Consider the following 14,233-nt stretch of genomic DNA (forward strand, 5'->3'; position numbering starts at 1 on the left):
CTATTATTTCAGGGCCATGCCTTTAACCACTAAGTAAATGATAATGTATCCAAATTAGGGCTTTTGTATTAAAAAAATTAGTACATATTCTAGCTCTCCAGCAAATTTATGGCCTTGTTCTTTAGGCCTTACATCTTCAGATGTAAGGATGACTCAGGGCGGATCAACTCTTCTATAGGAAAATTCAATGTGAATCAACTCTTCTATAGGAAAATTCAATTCAGTTTACTTAATTTTGTGCATAATTTGATCCTTACATTTGGCAGAATACTGGTCTCCCAAAGATGGCCAACTCCTAATTCCTGGAACTTGTGATTATGTTAGGCTATATGACAAAGGGGAATAAAGTTCACAGATGGAATTAAGGTTGCTAATCAGCTAACATTAAGATAGGGAGATTATTTTGGATTATCCAGGTGAGCTTAAAGTAATCACAAGGGTCCTTACAAGTGAAAGAAGGAGGCAGAAGAGAAGGTCAGATTGATGTGATGTGAGAACACGTCCCTCTACTGTTGGCTTTGAAGATGGGGGAAGGTGGCCACAAGCCAAGGAATGCGAGTGACGTCTGGAAGCTAGAAAAGGCAAAGAAACAGGATTTCTCCTGGAGCCAACAGAAGGAGCTTTGCCAACACCTTCATTTCAGCCCAGTGAGACATCTCAGACTTCTGACCTCCAGAACTGTAAGAAAATAAATTTATGTTGTTTTAAGCCACCAAGTTTCTGATAATATGTTACACAGCAATTGCAAACTAACGCAATCCTGAAAACAAATGGGCAAACAAAACTCCCTGAGTTATGTTCATTTACGGAATTGGTGTAAAAGAATTTACCAAGTGGACAAGGGAATGCTTTCAGAGGCCTGACGCAGACTCCAGTGTTACAGCATCTTATCTTACTCTTGCCTTCACAGCTCTCCCCAAGCCTCAACACACATTTAACCAAACAGGAAGTACGTGTTTGGATTGCCTGTGACTTAATTTAATCTTAATCTAACCTTTCTTCTTATTAATTAGCAAGAGTACAGAAGATCTCTCTTACCAATGGGCTTCCTCAAGCCAAGATTCATTCCCTTGAGAATAAGAATTCACTGAGTATAGTAATTAAGGAAAATCAGCTACTCTCACCAATCGTATATTCCATAGGAAACTTATCATATACATCTTGTCTATCATTATTTCAGTAAAAAACTATGAATCAATGCATTGTAGCTGAGCTATTTATACTGAAAACAAAGGTTATAATCACTTTATGGTCTTCAGACTACACACATGACTAAAATCTGAAAATTTTATTAAATTGTGAATTATTATAAATATCCCAATGCCTCACGTCAGACACAGAAACTTAATAATAAACTGTTTCACAGAATAATCTCATTTAAATCACAATATTGTAATTGTATACAGGAAGGGTCAGCAAAAAACTGCTCTTGGAACAAAATCTGGCATACCACCTGACGTTGAAAATAAAGTTTTATAGGAACACAGCCTCATGTGCTTGTTTACATATTCTCTAGAGCTGCTTTCACACAGCAGTAGCAGAGTTGAGTCATGGTGACAGTGGTTGTATGTCCCACAAAGCCTAAAATACTTACAATCTGACCCTTTATAGAAAAGGTTTTCAGACCCTTGCAATAGAGACAAAACAATCGCACAGATATTGTCTTATTTTTAACCTTAAACATTTAGTTATAATTTAGAGTGTGACTGAGGCTAATTCCTCTAACTTCCCATGTTTAAAAATCACTTAAAAATTCACAAATATCAAGAAAATTAGAAGTGCAAGATATTGACCAATGGTTTGCTAGTTTTCATGAAAAATCACCCTAACCATAGAATTAACATGCTGGATTAAGAAATGTTCTTTGGCTAGTTTATACGTAAGCCTCTGGGAGAGCACGAAATGACCAGTAAGGAAAGAGGCAGAAGTGGGTTCTTTCTACTCCAAGAAAAACTCCATTGTCATCTGCATGTCACTGGGAAAAACTTTTGTGAACATACATGCCAACTAACAAAAAGATGGGCTGAAGAAGAAACTCAAAAAAGGAAAGGGGCTATTGAAATAGAAGGATGATAGTACCATTAATACAACTGAAAATATAAAAATATATTTTAAACTATGCTTAATGAAATAATAATCCAGTGAAGATAGCCAGGTTACACAGCTTGAAATTATAAAGTAGAGAGATGGAAAAAGTAATAGAGTGTTGAATAGTATTGATATATGCAGTAGTCAAAATTATATTTGTTGTTGATAATTTGAAAAATATGGATAAAAGCTTATTTCTCAAAAACTTAAACATTACTATTACATAATTTAAAATATTACGTATATATGATTATCATGGAAGAAGATTAAAGTAACTAAGTCATAACTAATATAGAAAAATCAGAAGTCAAAAAAAATGGCAAGTGAGTTTTATAATTCAGACTGCCCGAAAATGCACTAGGCATTTGTCTGTTATAACCTTAAGCTCTTAATATTGTTTAAATAAATGCAGACAAAATGATTTCATACATAAAAATATATGACAAATAAATTACCAAAGAGAAAATTTAAATATTTATAAATCCAAAATATGTTTTTTTGAGAAAAAACTAGCAATGAGATAGAAAAATTAATGAAAGTTATAATAAAATTAAGAAAAATAGAAAACAGGAGAAACACAACACAAAAGCAGAAAGGAGAATGTGAAGGTATCAGCAGTTACAGAGATTTGTTAAGTGTAAGGAAAGCCAGGTAATGGCTTTTGCTCATTAATTTGAAGAGATGCACAAAGTAGACAAGTATATTAAAAGTAAAAATTACTAAAAAGTAGTCAAAATAAGCAAAATCAGAAAAAAAGGAAGTAGAGATAATCTAATAAAGATAGAAATAATCATGTAAATAATTGAAAAAGTTTTCAAAGAGTTACATATAAAAATAACTCCAGGTTCCTCATAGGACATACTTTCAAATTTAAATATAATAAACTGTTCCAAATGATTAAAAACAATGCACAGCCACTGATTCAATCAATCATTCGTGAATCAGCATTACCATTATACTAAAAGCTGACAATAGCACAAAAAAAATTACAGAGCAATTATAGTTGTGTGATACATCAATTCTAGATAAATACTTAATAGGCATATTTCTATAGTTCTTAGAAAGAAGTATTCACTCTAATAAAATAGAATTTATTCCAGGAGTTAAAGGATGGTATAATATTACAAAAATTATTAGTATAGTATATCATTATCAATAGATTAGAGAAGAATAGATACATGATAATATCAATAGTTTTTTTTAATAGTTTTTTATGTGTTTTGTGATTAAATGTAATGCCAGTTCATTATTTAAAAAAAGCAAAACTAGATAAAGTAGGAATAGAAAGCTCCATACCTAATATAATAAAAAGTATCTTAAAGTAATAGCCAGATTCATACTTAATTAGAGATAGACAACTGCTTCCCAAATTGCCATTCTTTGGTGCACAAGTCTCACACGCTGTTTTCTTAAACAAAGGAGACTACTTGATCAATAATTTGGGGAAAGGTAGCCTTTTCTTGGTGCTGTACTTTAAAGTAATTAAAGATTCCAAGAAGTGTCAGTAAATAGATCAGACTGTCTTGTTTAAACCAACATTTTTCAACTTAAGGGACCAGAGAATCCATTTTTTTAGGATTCCGTTAATTATATTCCACAGAACATGCTTTGGAAAATACTTCACCAGATACATACTTACTGGTACATGAGTGAGAAATAAAGTTCTCTTGTATTTAACTCTCTCTACGTGAGGCTATTTGGTACTGAAGTTTACTATATTACTGAGAAGAGTTGCTGGTTCTATTGTCTCTACATATATCCCAAACCTGTTTAATAGTTTTCATTTCCTGCCACAGCCTTTGTTCTAGTCTCTGTCATGCTTTACCTGAATTGCTGTGAACACCTCTAACGCATCTTCTTGTTCTCACTCCTGTTTCTCTACAATCTGTTTTCCACAACGCAAGTAGAGAAGTTTTTTTTTTTTTTAATTGGGAATCAGATCACATCTGTTACGGGTTGAATTATATCACCCCAAATTCATATGTTGAAGTCCTAACCTCCAGGACCTCAGAACGTGTCTGTATTGGAGGTAGGACTTTTAAAGAAGTAATTAAGGTAAAATAAGGTCATATGGGTCACTACAACTGGTGTCTTTACAAGAGGAGATTAAGACAGGGACTGGCACAGAGGAAAGACCATGAGAAGATGTTGAAAAAAGATAGTCATCTACAAGTCAAGGAGAGAGGGCCTCAGAAGAAATCAACCCTGCCAACACTTTGATTTGGACTTCTAGCCTCCAGAATTGTGAGGAATTAAATTTCTGTTGCTTAAGCCATGCAGTTTGTGGTGCTTTGTAATGGCAGCCTTAGCAAACTAATAAAATGTCCATGTCTTGTTTAAAATATTTCAACAACTAAATGCAATCTGAAACTTCTTCCTCGGGCATAGAAGCTGCTGCATTATCTGGCCCTCTCTCATCCTACTCTTCTTATCTCTTCCTGCTTTTGTTAATTCACCTCCAGCAACACTGCCTTTATTTCCTTCATTAAATATAGTAAAATCCTTCCTGCATCAGGTCATTTGCACTTGCCCTTCTCCCAGTCTAGAAAGCTCTTCCCATTGATCTTACATGACAGATCTTTCTTATTGTTCAGAATTCAGCTTAAATGTCACCTCCTCAGAGGGGCCTTCCTGGCCACTTTTTCTAATGTTCTCCACACTCACATGACAATAACTTTTAATTTTCTTCCCCTGATTAATTTTCTTCATTGGATTCTTCAGTTCTGAAATGCTCTTGTGCATTTATAATTTAAGCTCTACATTAGCAGAGACATCTGTTTATCACTGTCTATCTGGAGACTGTAATGGTTACTGGCCCATTGCAACCACGAAAAAATATTTGTTAAATGTAGTATCGAGTGCTCTTGAGAGCATTTTTGATCATTGCTCATCAGGATATAAATTGGTACCATCTTTGTGAAAAGCAATTTCCCATTATGTCTGAAAAGCTTAATGATGTTCATATCTGTTTAATCTAGTAATCTCCTCCTAGGAAAATAATTTCAAAAATCAGAGAAGGGAGCAAAGATGCTATAGAATTATATATAATACTAATACATATTATATATGTACACATATATAATATGTATTAGTATTATATATTTATAAAATATGGTATACTGTGTTATATACAATAACAAAATTAGAAACATCTTAATTGTCCAACAATGGGGAATAATTAAATGAATCATTGTATCACTCAAATGACAATATTCATTCCATCTTGTTTTGGTAACTATACTTCCCCAAATCTCTCCCTATAAGAGATTAGGTGTTCCGTATTCTCTTAGTCACAGGATAGACATTTGACCCAAGCTAGGCCAACGGAGTCTTTCCGTCACATTTGAATATTTTCAGATCGATGGAAAGAAGAATGAGATAGTCATAGTTTATTCATTTCATTGCAGGTCCTTAAGGTTCCCCTAGATTGCCTGGCTCCTGCCATGTATGAGACCATGCTGGGTCTACTGTTCTGCTTTCTGGTTGTCAAAATATTTAATTACTTCTGTTGGGGCTTAGGGCAGGCCAGCCCAAAACATGCAAAAGCAGTATATTGATTATTTTGAATTAAGATGACTTAAGAAACACCCAATGCAAGAGGGACACTTTGACCCTCCTTGCTGTGTCCCTGAGAGCAGGAAACAAATCTCCCATACCCTTGTTGCCAGAGATAGGGAATTCGGGGCCAAGAAGCCTACATAAACATACTTTGTTACTTCTTTACTAATTTACTATTCCAAGCCCAAACTCTTGTTTAGATTCTTTATTAATTAAGGACCCTAAGTTTCTTTGTCCAGTCAATTCCTCACAAATTTATTGTTTTTTCATCTAAAAAGTATAAAAGCTGCTTGCTTTGGCCACTTTTGGGGTCTTATTTCTCTGAGACCTCCATATGAGCAAATTAAATTTTTTTCTCCTTTTGATCTGTCTTGTGTCAATTTAATTATTACCCCAGCCAAAAGAACTCAAGAAAGGTAGGGGGAAATTTCCCCCTCCCTGACACTTCCGTATGAGTTTGTGAACAGCCATTGCCCCTGAGAGTCCTTCATTTCCCCCCTAACTCAGCCTTTCCTCCAGGACCCCGTGGATGGCCCCAAAATTGAGCAAATAACGGCGTAATACCTAGCCCAGCAGCTCCATGGCTGACGTGGATTCTGAAAGATACAATGTCCCATGCCATTCAGGTTTTTTAATATTTTGAATATGATTTCTTCTTCCTGTCCTGAGTCCCTCTGATCTTGTATGTTCATGCATATTTTTCCTTTAATTTTATATTTGCTATGTTAATTCAGTATTTGTGGCTGACAAAAGAACTTTATTTGATGTGCTCTAAGTTTTGTTTTCAACTAAATCATGCTTGAAAAGTCAGAAAATTCTTAATGTTAAGTTAAAAAATAAGCATACAGAACTATATGATGCCCACATTTATTTAAAATATATTTTGAAATACTGCCATTTATAAAATATTGAGATGCATACATACATACAATATATGCCAAATACAACAAAATCTTATAATGGTCATTCTTTGGTATTGGAGTTCATAGGAGATATCTTTTCTTCAAAAATGTCTGCATTTGTGTGCGTGTGTGTATGTGTATATACTTTGATTCACTTTGTTGTATAGCAGAAGCTAACACAACATTGTAAAACAATTATACTCCAATAAAGATGTATAAGAATAAATAAATAAATAAATAAAATTACTTAGGATGGACGATAGCTCCTTCAGGAGGCTTCCCTGTATCAGGTACTGTTGCAGGTAAATTTACATCCTTATAATTAATGATTACAGTACATGTTTTAGACCTCTGTCTAGATGAGAATTTATTAAATGATTTCCTTAGGATCACAGGTTATAAACAGTTGAATGGAACGGAAAGCTATGTACTCTCACACCTATTTCTTCCATTAGACCATCTTGCCTAATGAATGTGTGAGGTGTCCTGGATTAGAGCTGCAAATGATTCTCTGTTACTATTTTAATTGCACACGTTGATCTTCTCCACCTCATGTGTCTGTTCCATATTTATCAAATTCACGATGTGTAATTCCTGCTGACTGTGCTGATAAGCTGACTTGAGGTTAATTTACACAGTCTTACAAGATGATAAATAACATGGTTACCCACTTTTTAGAGGTTACGTCCATTCGCAATTTACACAGTTGTTTAGGAAAAAATAGTTCTTCAGCTGTCACTGGCCTTCTCTGTATTACTGAAATATACCCGGGGACAGTCTCTACCTACGGGGCATGATAACACAAATGCATTTGATTTTAAAGGCAAAAACTGGGAGACATGGTGGTATTAGCATAGGTAGTTTTTAGCTCGGTTTCTTTTGGATGAATGCTTTGAAAAATACCACATGCCATAAAATTCTGGGAAAAAAAACCTCTCTTCACAATGCTGAATTCGGTTTACAAACCAGCAGACAGAAAGAGTTATGTTCAACAGGCAAGCCTTCTGGTGACCCACAGCTAGCGCTGGGCCTGGCTGCACATTTAACACAAGGAAGAAATGTCTCTTGGATGCCTCACTCCCCAGCATGGAAGGTACTGAAGATCATCTGCCAGGTGTGTAGATTAAATGGTGCACAGGAACATTATTGAAAAGTATATTATGAAACTTTCTGAACTTCTTTTCCAGAGGAAAAAATGCTCAAGTTATTGTAAATAAATGTATTTTGAAGTGTATTGCAGTTACATTATACATTAGTAGCCTTAGCAAGTTCACAGTTTGATAATAGGTACAAATTACTTGGGGCCATGTGCCTACCTCTGGCCAATTGAATGTATATAGCATTGCACGTGGCCTCTGAACTTGTCCCTGAGATTCTCTGCTGGTGATCTCTCTCCCCTCATCTCCAGGCCAGACTCAGAGTAGCCAACGGAGTATTTGGAGCAGCCAATATGTGGAAGGAGCCTGGGTCCCTGAATCACCTTGTTGGCTACCTGAAAAATAATTAATTGACACGAATGAGAAACAAACTCGATTGTGACAATAAATACACACACATATAAAAATATAAGGATATTTTATACATCCGTAATATATAAAAATGCCCATAATGTCTATAATAAAATAAGGAACTCTACAAATGCCATAAGAAAAAGAAACATCATACGGGACCTGAATGAAGAGGAAATCCATCTAGCGTGACTGTAACTCAGGAGAGGCACTCTTTTCTAGGAAGCATTCTCTGACAGCTCATTCTGGACCAGAACCTCGCATTTGACCCTGTGTGAAGCCCACTAGGCTTGCTGGTCTGACCCCCCAGCTACACAGTCAGCTCCGCATGGCAGGGCTGTATCTTATTTATCTCTGAGTACCTAGTACTTGCTTAGTGCCAGAGATGCAGCAGTCTCAGCAAATGTCTCTTTAAGGAGTGATATATGAAAACGAGAAACATTTCATGGTTAGAGAGAGCAGTAGAGATGAAATTTGTTGGATAATAGAATTTTGATGAGTGGAGACTGCGACGAGGAGGATGGTTCAAAGCAAACAACCTGAGCAAAGGGCAGAGCAAACAGCATGTGCAAAGGGCATAGAAGCAGGTAAGCAACACTCTATGATATAAGACAGGCTTGAGGACTGTAGATATAACAGGAAAGGAGTCTTTGGTATTTCACTTCTACAATAGAAATTTATACTCCCTCGTGATTATTAGCAGGATGAGTCCAGACTTTTGTCTACTGGTACTTGCTTCCATCTTTAATACATGTATGGCTGTTAGTGTGTGTATGTAAATTTAGATGAAAAGCAGAGAGAACATAAACAACATTCTTGAATATAAAACCATGTAAAATTACAGTTTCCAAATGACAGTGACATCTTTGTGTAGGAAACAAAGTTGATGAATATTTTAGTAACACTAACTTCCTACTCTGATAATTGACAAAGAAGAAAAATGCAAAACGAAGTATCCTAATGGTATTGTAGATATCAAAATAATTTACCAATAAGATTAGCATTTCGTTAAATAGCTTGCTTTTTACTAATAAATCATGTAAAATCACGTATTTGTTCAAAGTATATTTTTATTAAGTGTGTCGTATGAGTCAGGCCCCATTCAGGCTGCTAGTTACGCACTGGAAATACAATAAACATGGTCCCGTCTTGTTTGGGAATTATAGTATGGTGGGGTAAATTGGGAAGGAAATAAATTGTGGAAAATGATAGATCACAATGAGTACTATGAAAAAAAGCATCAGAATGCAGAGTTATGAAATAACTGCGGGGACTGCTTGGATAGAATCAGTAGAAAGGCATTTCTATCGAGGCAACATTTAAGATAAGACATGTGAGGCAAAGAGCCAGGTAGGTAGAATGGGGAGGTGTGTCCTAAGCCGAGTGGCTCACAGATGACATTTATCTCAGCTATTGATCAGAGTATCTGCCCTTTCTTCTTTCCTTCCCCAAATATTTGGTGTGTGGCTCTACTAGATAAATCAATGTGCTTAGTGCTTAAAGAGATAGAAAGTGGACCAGACACATTTCTTATCTTCAGGAAGCTTAGAGTCATGGAGGGATTATAAATTTGAAGTTGTGACTGAGGGGTGGAATGCTGCAGCCAGCTTCTACTGACTTGTCAGAGCTGCTTGTGAAATATTTCGGAATGCTGCAAGCTGGTTGTTCCATAGTTAGTAACTTGAAATTGACCATGGCAACAGTATTGACACTACAATAATTGGCAATTACTGCAAATTAGGGTGTTTTTCCCTCCAGAGGGTTGGTGGTTAAATATTTATCAATACTCCACTGGTCATGAGAAAAACTGACTTAGAGGAGGAACAGGGACTGTTCCCTGTCTTTGGTCTCTATGGTATATGCAACTATCAGCTGTTTAAATGGGGTATGACTTTAAAAGAGCCAAGAAAGTATTAGGTTATAGCTCCATCTCGATTGAATGCCAAGTGCTTTCAGCAGCAATTAGGGTTGGAAACATGAGACTGTAAACTTGATAAGATCACAGACAATATGGCTCTTATTCTCCACTCACCCTCAGCATCCACCGTACCTGTGACCATGGCTCACCTGTGTTTGCTCTCCCAGACACTCTGCCCATCACACGCTCCATCTGTCGCATCCGTCTGTCTTTCTTACAAGTATGGTATAAATCTCCCATCCTGGGGGAAAAAATGCTTCCTTTACTGCATGGGCTCATCCTTCCGTAGCTCCATTTCTTCATCTCTCATTCTCGAGAGAGTATTTTGTTCTCTGTCCCAAAGTCCTTGTTTCGTATTCTCTTTCGAATCAGCTACAGGCAGCTTCTGTCTCCACCACTTCACTAAACTGTTCCTGGGGAGGGCATGAGTACAAAGGGTGGTTTCAGTCTTCGTCTTCCTCAGTCTTGCAGGGGAATTGGGCACAGACGGTGACTCATGCTTCTTCAAATACTTGCTGTGTGAGAGGCACGTTCTCCCCATTCTTCCCCAGCTCAACGCCCACTCCTGAGTCTCCGAGGCTGTATGCTCATCCAGATGCCGAATCCCAAATTCAGCTGTTCTCCCGGGTTCAGTCATCGAAAATCGTTCTTCTCTGTTTACTTTCGCTGGTATCTATGGGTTGATGACTCTAAAAAAAAGCCTTTCCATAGTCTGACCTCTGCCTCGCTCTCTGTCGTCCTCTCCTTCTACTCTTTTCCTGACTCTCCACCCTCAATCACACAGGACTTCTTATTTTTTTTCTTGAAGAAATAAACCCGAGTTGTTCCTCAGGACCTTTTATTTGAGATGTGCTCTGCTTGGAATACTCCAGACCTATTTCTTCCATGACTTCCTCTCCTGCCTCATTCAACGTTCTCCTCAAAGGTCACCTCCCTAATCACCTCATCTAAAATGGCAGCACCATTGCCTGACGATTATTTATTTTTCTTCATACTGCTTATTATAATATCTCACGATTTAACATGTTTTCTAAGATATCAATCAATACAATATTGTCTAATATACTGCATACTACATAGCATGAAGTAGAAGAATATAACATTTCACATATAACATAATATGACATAATATAATAGATCACTAGAATGTAAGCTCCCTGAGAATGAAACTTTCCTTCCATCACCTATAAACAACAGTGCCTGACATAGAGTAAGAACTTAATATTTTTTTGAATGACTGAAAAAAATTACCTAAAAATCAATGATCCTCTTCTAATCTTTTTATGTTGTAATTTTTTAACCCTTCCTCACCTCTCCCCACCCCACTTTTTTCCACTGAAGACACAATGCTCACCTCTAGGCCATACAGCAGTAATTTATGGGGACCAGAACTTGAATCCAGCTCTTTTCATTATTTTTTACTTCAAATCCATTTTTTCCCCATTCTAGTGCCACCTCGAATTATAATATTTTTTAGCTGACACCCATTCACTTATCATATGGTCCCTCACTGGCAGTTTCTGGTTGCAGGATTTATTTATCAGGAAGATCTATTGAACATCTACTAGGTAGCCATTCTATTGGTGCTTGAGATCCAAAGACAAATGAACAGTGTTCTGGCATTCAAGGAACTCTCTGCCTTACACAAGCACGCATGCACAAAACTATTGCACTAATTTCTGGGAAAATGTTTCGTAATCTTCACAGCAAAAGCCTCATGTTTCAACTTTAAAAATTCTGTTTGCAGAATTAATTGCACACACATCCACGCAATCATAACATACACATATGTACTTCATAACAACCTTAATTGCATGGATGGTTGATATTAATTTTTCTATTCTTTAAGGAAACCTCAGAACCAGGTATAACCACAGAAACACCTGGCCTCGGCAGAAAAAATGATCTCATCTTCTTATTTGTCAAAGCGTGAGCAACAAAATCAGATGCTAGACTACAAAACAGCAGCTTCGCTTGTATCCCCACACAGTTCTTGCCCTTAAAAGAGAGTTAATGGAAAGTAAAGGCTTTTTTAATTATTCACTTTTTCCAACTTGGAAAACTTTTTAATACTTGTTCTTCACTCTGGATATCAGCTATTTCTTTCACTGACTTGCATTATCTTTCCATATACACATTTTTTCCAGGATCATATTTGTCTGCAAATAACCTCAAAGGTAATTTATTTTGCAAGTTCGTGTTTGATCTATGTGGCATGACAAATAGCTTTCATATTATTTAGCTGGCTAGGATGGAAATTTGAAAAGGAAATTCTATTCGACAGTCTGTCAGCAGGCTGCTAGTGTGTTTAATGGGTCAGAGTGCCTGCAGAAACAATACCACTGGCATTCTCAACTTTTTAAAGGCTACCAAATTCTTTCATCCTATGATGATGGTAACTCTACCTTAATGAGCATGGTTTTGGCAAAGTCTGTCCTTAAATATACAAAATTCGTGTAAGTGTTGATTAAATAACCTCAAGCATTCAGTACTGTTCTTTGTAAGAATTTACCTCAAAAGAAATAAGGACTTGAAACTGTCTTGTCTTCACCCAAAAAGCACTAAAAGATTTTATTATAAAATTTAATATTTAATCTCGACAGTCCATGTTATAGTGATTTTTCTTTTGTTAACATTCTGAATACAAGAATTACATTGAGGACTGAAGGTTTACAAACACCCTGTTCTTTTAAAAATGCAGAATAATGCTCAAATAGTAATGACAATAATAATAATTAATATATTCATACCATGTATCAGGTACTCTTTTGCAATGTAAATTGTTTGTGGCCCTTAAGAAATCCTTTGATCAGAGATGGATGAGGTAATGTAAAATTGAACATAAGTACCCAATATTTCTCAAGTTGCATCAAACTATAAATTAAAAAAAGAATCATAACGAATAGTTCCTTGTGGGGTTTTGTGGAGTTCTCGTTAGAAACAAAAACCACTCTCAATGGTTTGTGGAACTGCAGGTGTAAGGTGTAACCCACCCAAGAATGTGCTATACAGTAGTGTCTTTGGCCACTAATGAGCCCCCACATTTCCCTGCCCCGATTCCTGCTTGCTGCAGTGGAATCTCTTGTCACCTCGGATGCCAAAGCAATAAGTGTGCTGTCAAATCTCATGTCTGCAGGAGAAGAGAGAACCCCAGTCCCTCATTGCAAAAGAAAACTAATGACAGCAAGACATCACAAAGTCCCACAGAGATTCTACTCAAAGACTGCCACTTTTTTTTTTGCAGTACAAGTTGAGCACAAAAACTAGACCATCCCCAGAACCAAAGGCCTCCCCCCGCCCCCCAGCAGTGAAACAAACCTGCGCCCTTAAAAACCACAAGAAGGAAGGCCATCCCAACATTCTTGACATCGTAATTTTCCAAGACAGCAATAAATCAGGATATTTATGTACAATTTACTGATGTTTAAGTCTTCGTTTAATTTTTTTCCATTAAAAATTTTTTTATTGAAATACAGTTTACAATTTACAATGTAAATTTAAAATTTACAATGTTGTGTTATTTTCAGTTGTACAGCAAAATGATTCAGTTATATTATACATACATATATATGTGTGTATATATATATATTCTTTTCTAACAGTCTCTTTCATTATAGGTTATCATAAGATATTGAGTACAGCTCCCTGGGCTGTACAGTAGGTCCCTTGTTGGTTTCCTGTTTTATATATAGTAGTGTGTATATTTTAATCCCAAACTCCTAATTTATGTCCTGATGTTTAAGTCTTGTTAGCTGATTTAAACTCAGTGAGTAATATTTTTACTATAATATAGAAAAATACCTGAGATGTTTTGATTTATAATAAGACATGCATACTTTGGTCCTCATCCATGGCTCCTGACACACGGCTCCTACATTCCTTGTAATTCACCAAGTGATAAAAGCCAGAAAGCCATCTTTTGTTATAATATTTAAACTTTGTTTCCAGTTCCTGAAATGGATCCAGAGTAATAAAAGTGAAATGCGTGTCTCTTGTTTTCAACCACACCTGAGTTTATATTAATGAGGTGATTTTTGGAAAGCTCCTCGATAACCGGAGGAGGGGGATTGGTTGCCAGGGGAACAAACCCTGTAACTAAGAGGGTTAGAGATTTCAGCCCCACCCTCTGACCTCTGAGGACGGGAAAGGAGATGGAGTTTGAATCAATTACCATTGGTCAATGATTTAATCAATCATGTCTATGTAATGAATCGTATATAAAAATCCTAAACGACAGGGTCTGGAGAGCTTGCTGGTTG

General features: G+C 36.3%; 1 long non-coding RNA gene across 2 annotated transcripts in view; it reads right to left on the reverse strand.

The window, feature by feature from the left end:
* LOC309634755 overlaps window positions 1-11,421 on the reverse strand; it is a 37,903-nt gene extending 26,482 nt beyond the window's left edge. For both annotated transcript variants that reach the window (XR_014248410.1, XR_014248411.1), the window contains exons 1-2: window positions 10,124-11,421; window positions 7,865-8,040 (exon numbers count right to left, since the gene is read on the reverse strand). This is a non-coding gene — a long non-coding RNA (uncharacterized lncRNA). The remainder of the gene's footprint in view (window positions 1-7,864; window positions 8,041-10,123) is intronic.
* Window positions 11,422-14,233: the final 2,812 nt, after the last annotated feature.

Source organism: Balaenoptera borealis, assembly GCF_965194805.1.
Source record: "Balaenoptera borealis genome assembly, chromosome: 9".
Taxonomy (NCBI): Eukaryota; Metazoa; Chordata; class Mammalia; order Artiodactyla; family Balaenopteridae; genus Balaenoptera; species Balaenoptera borealis.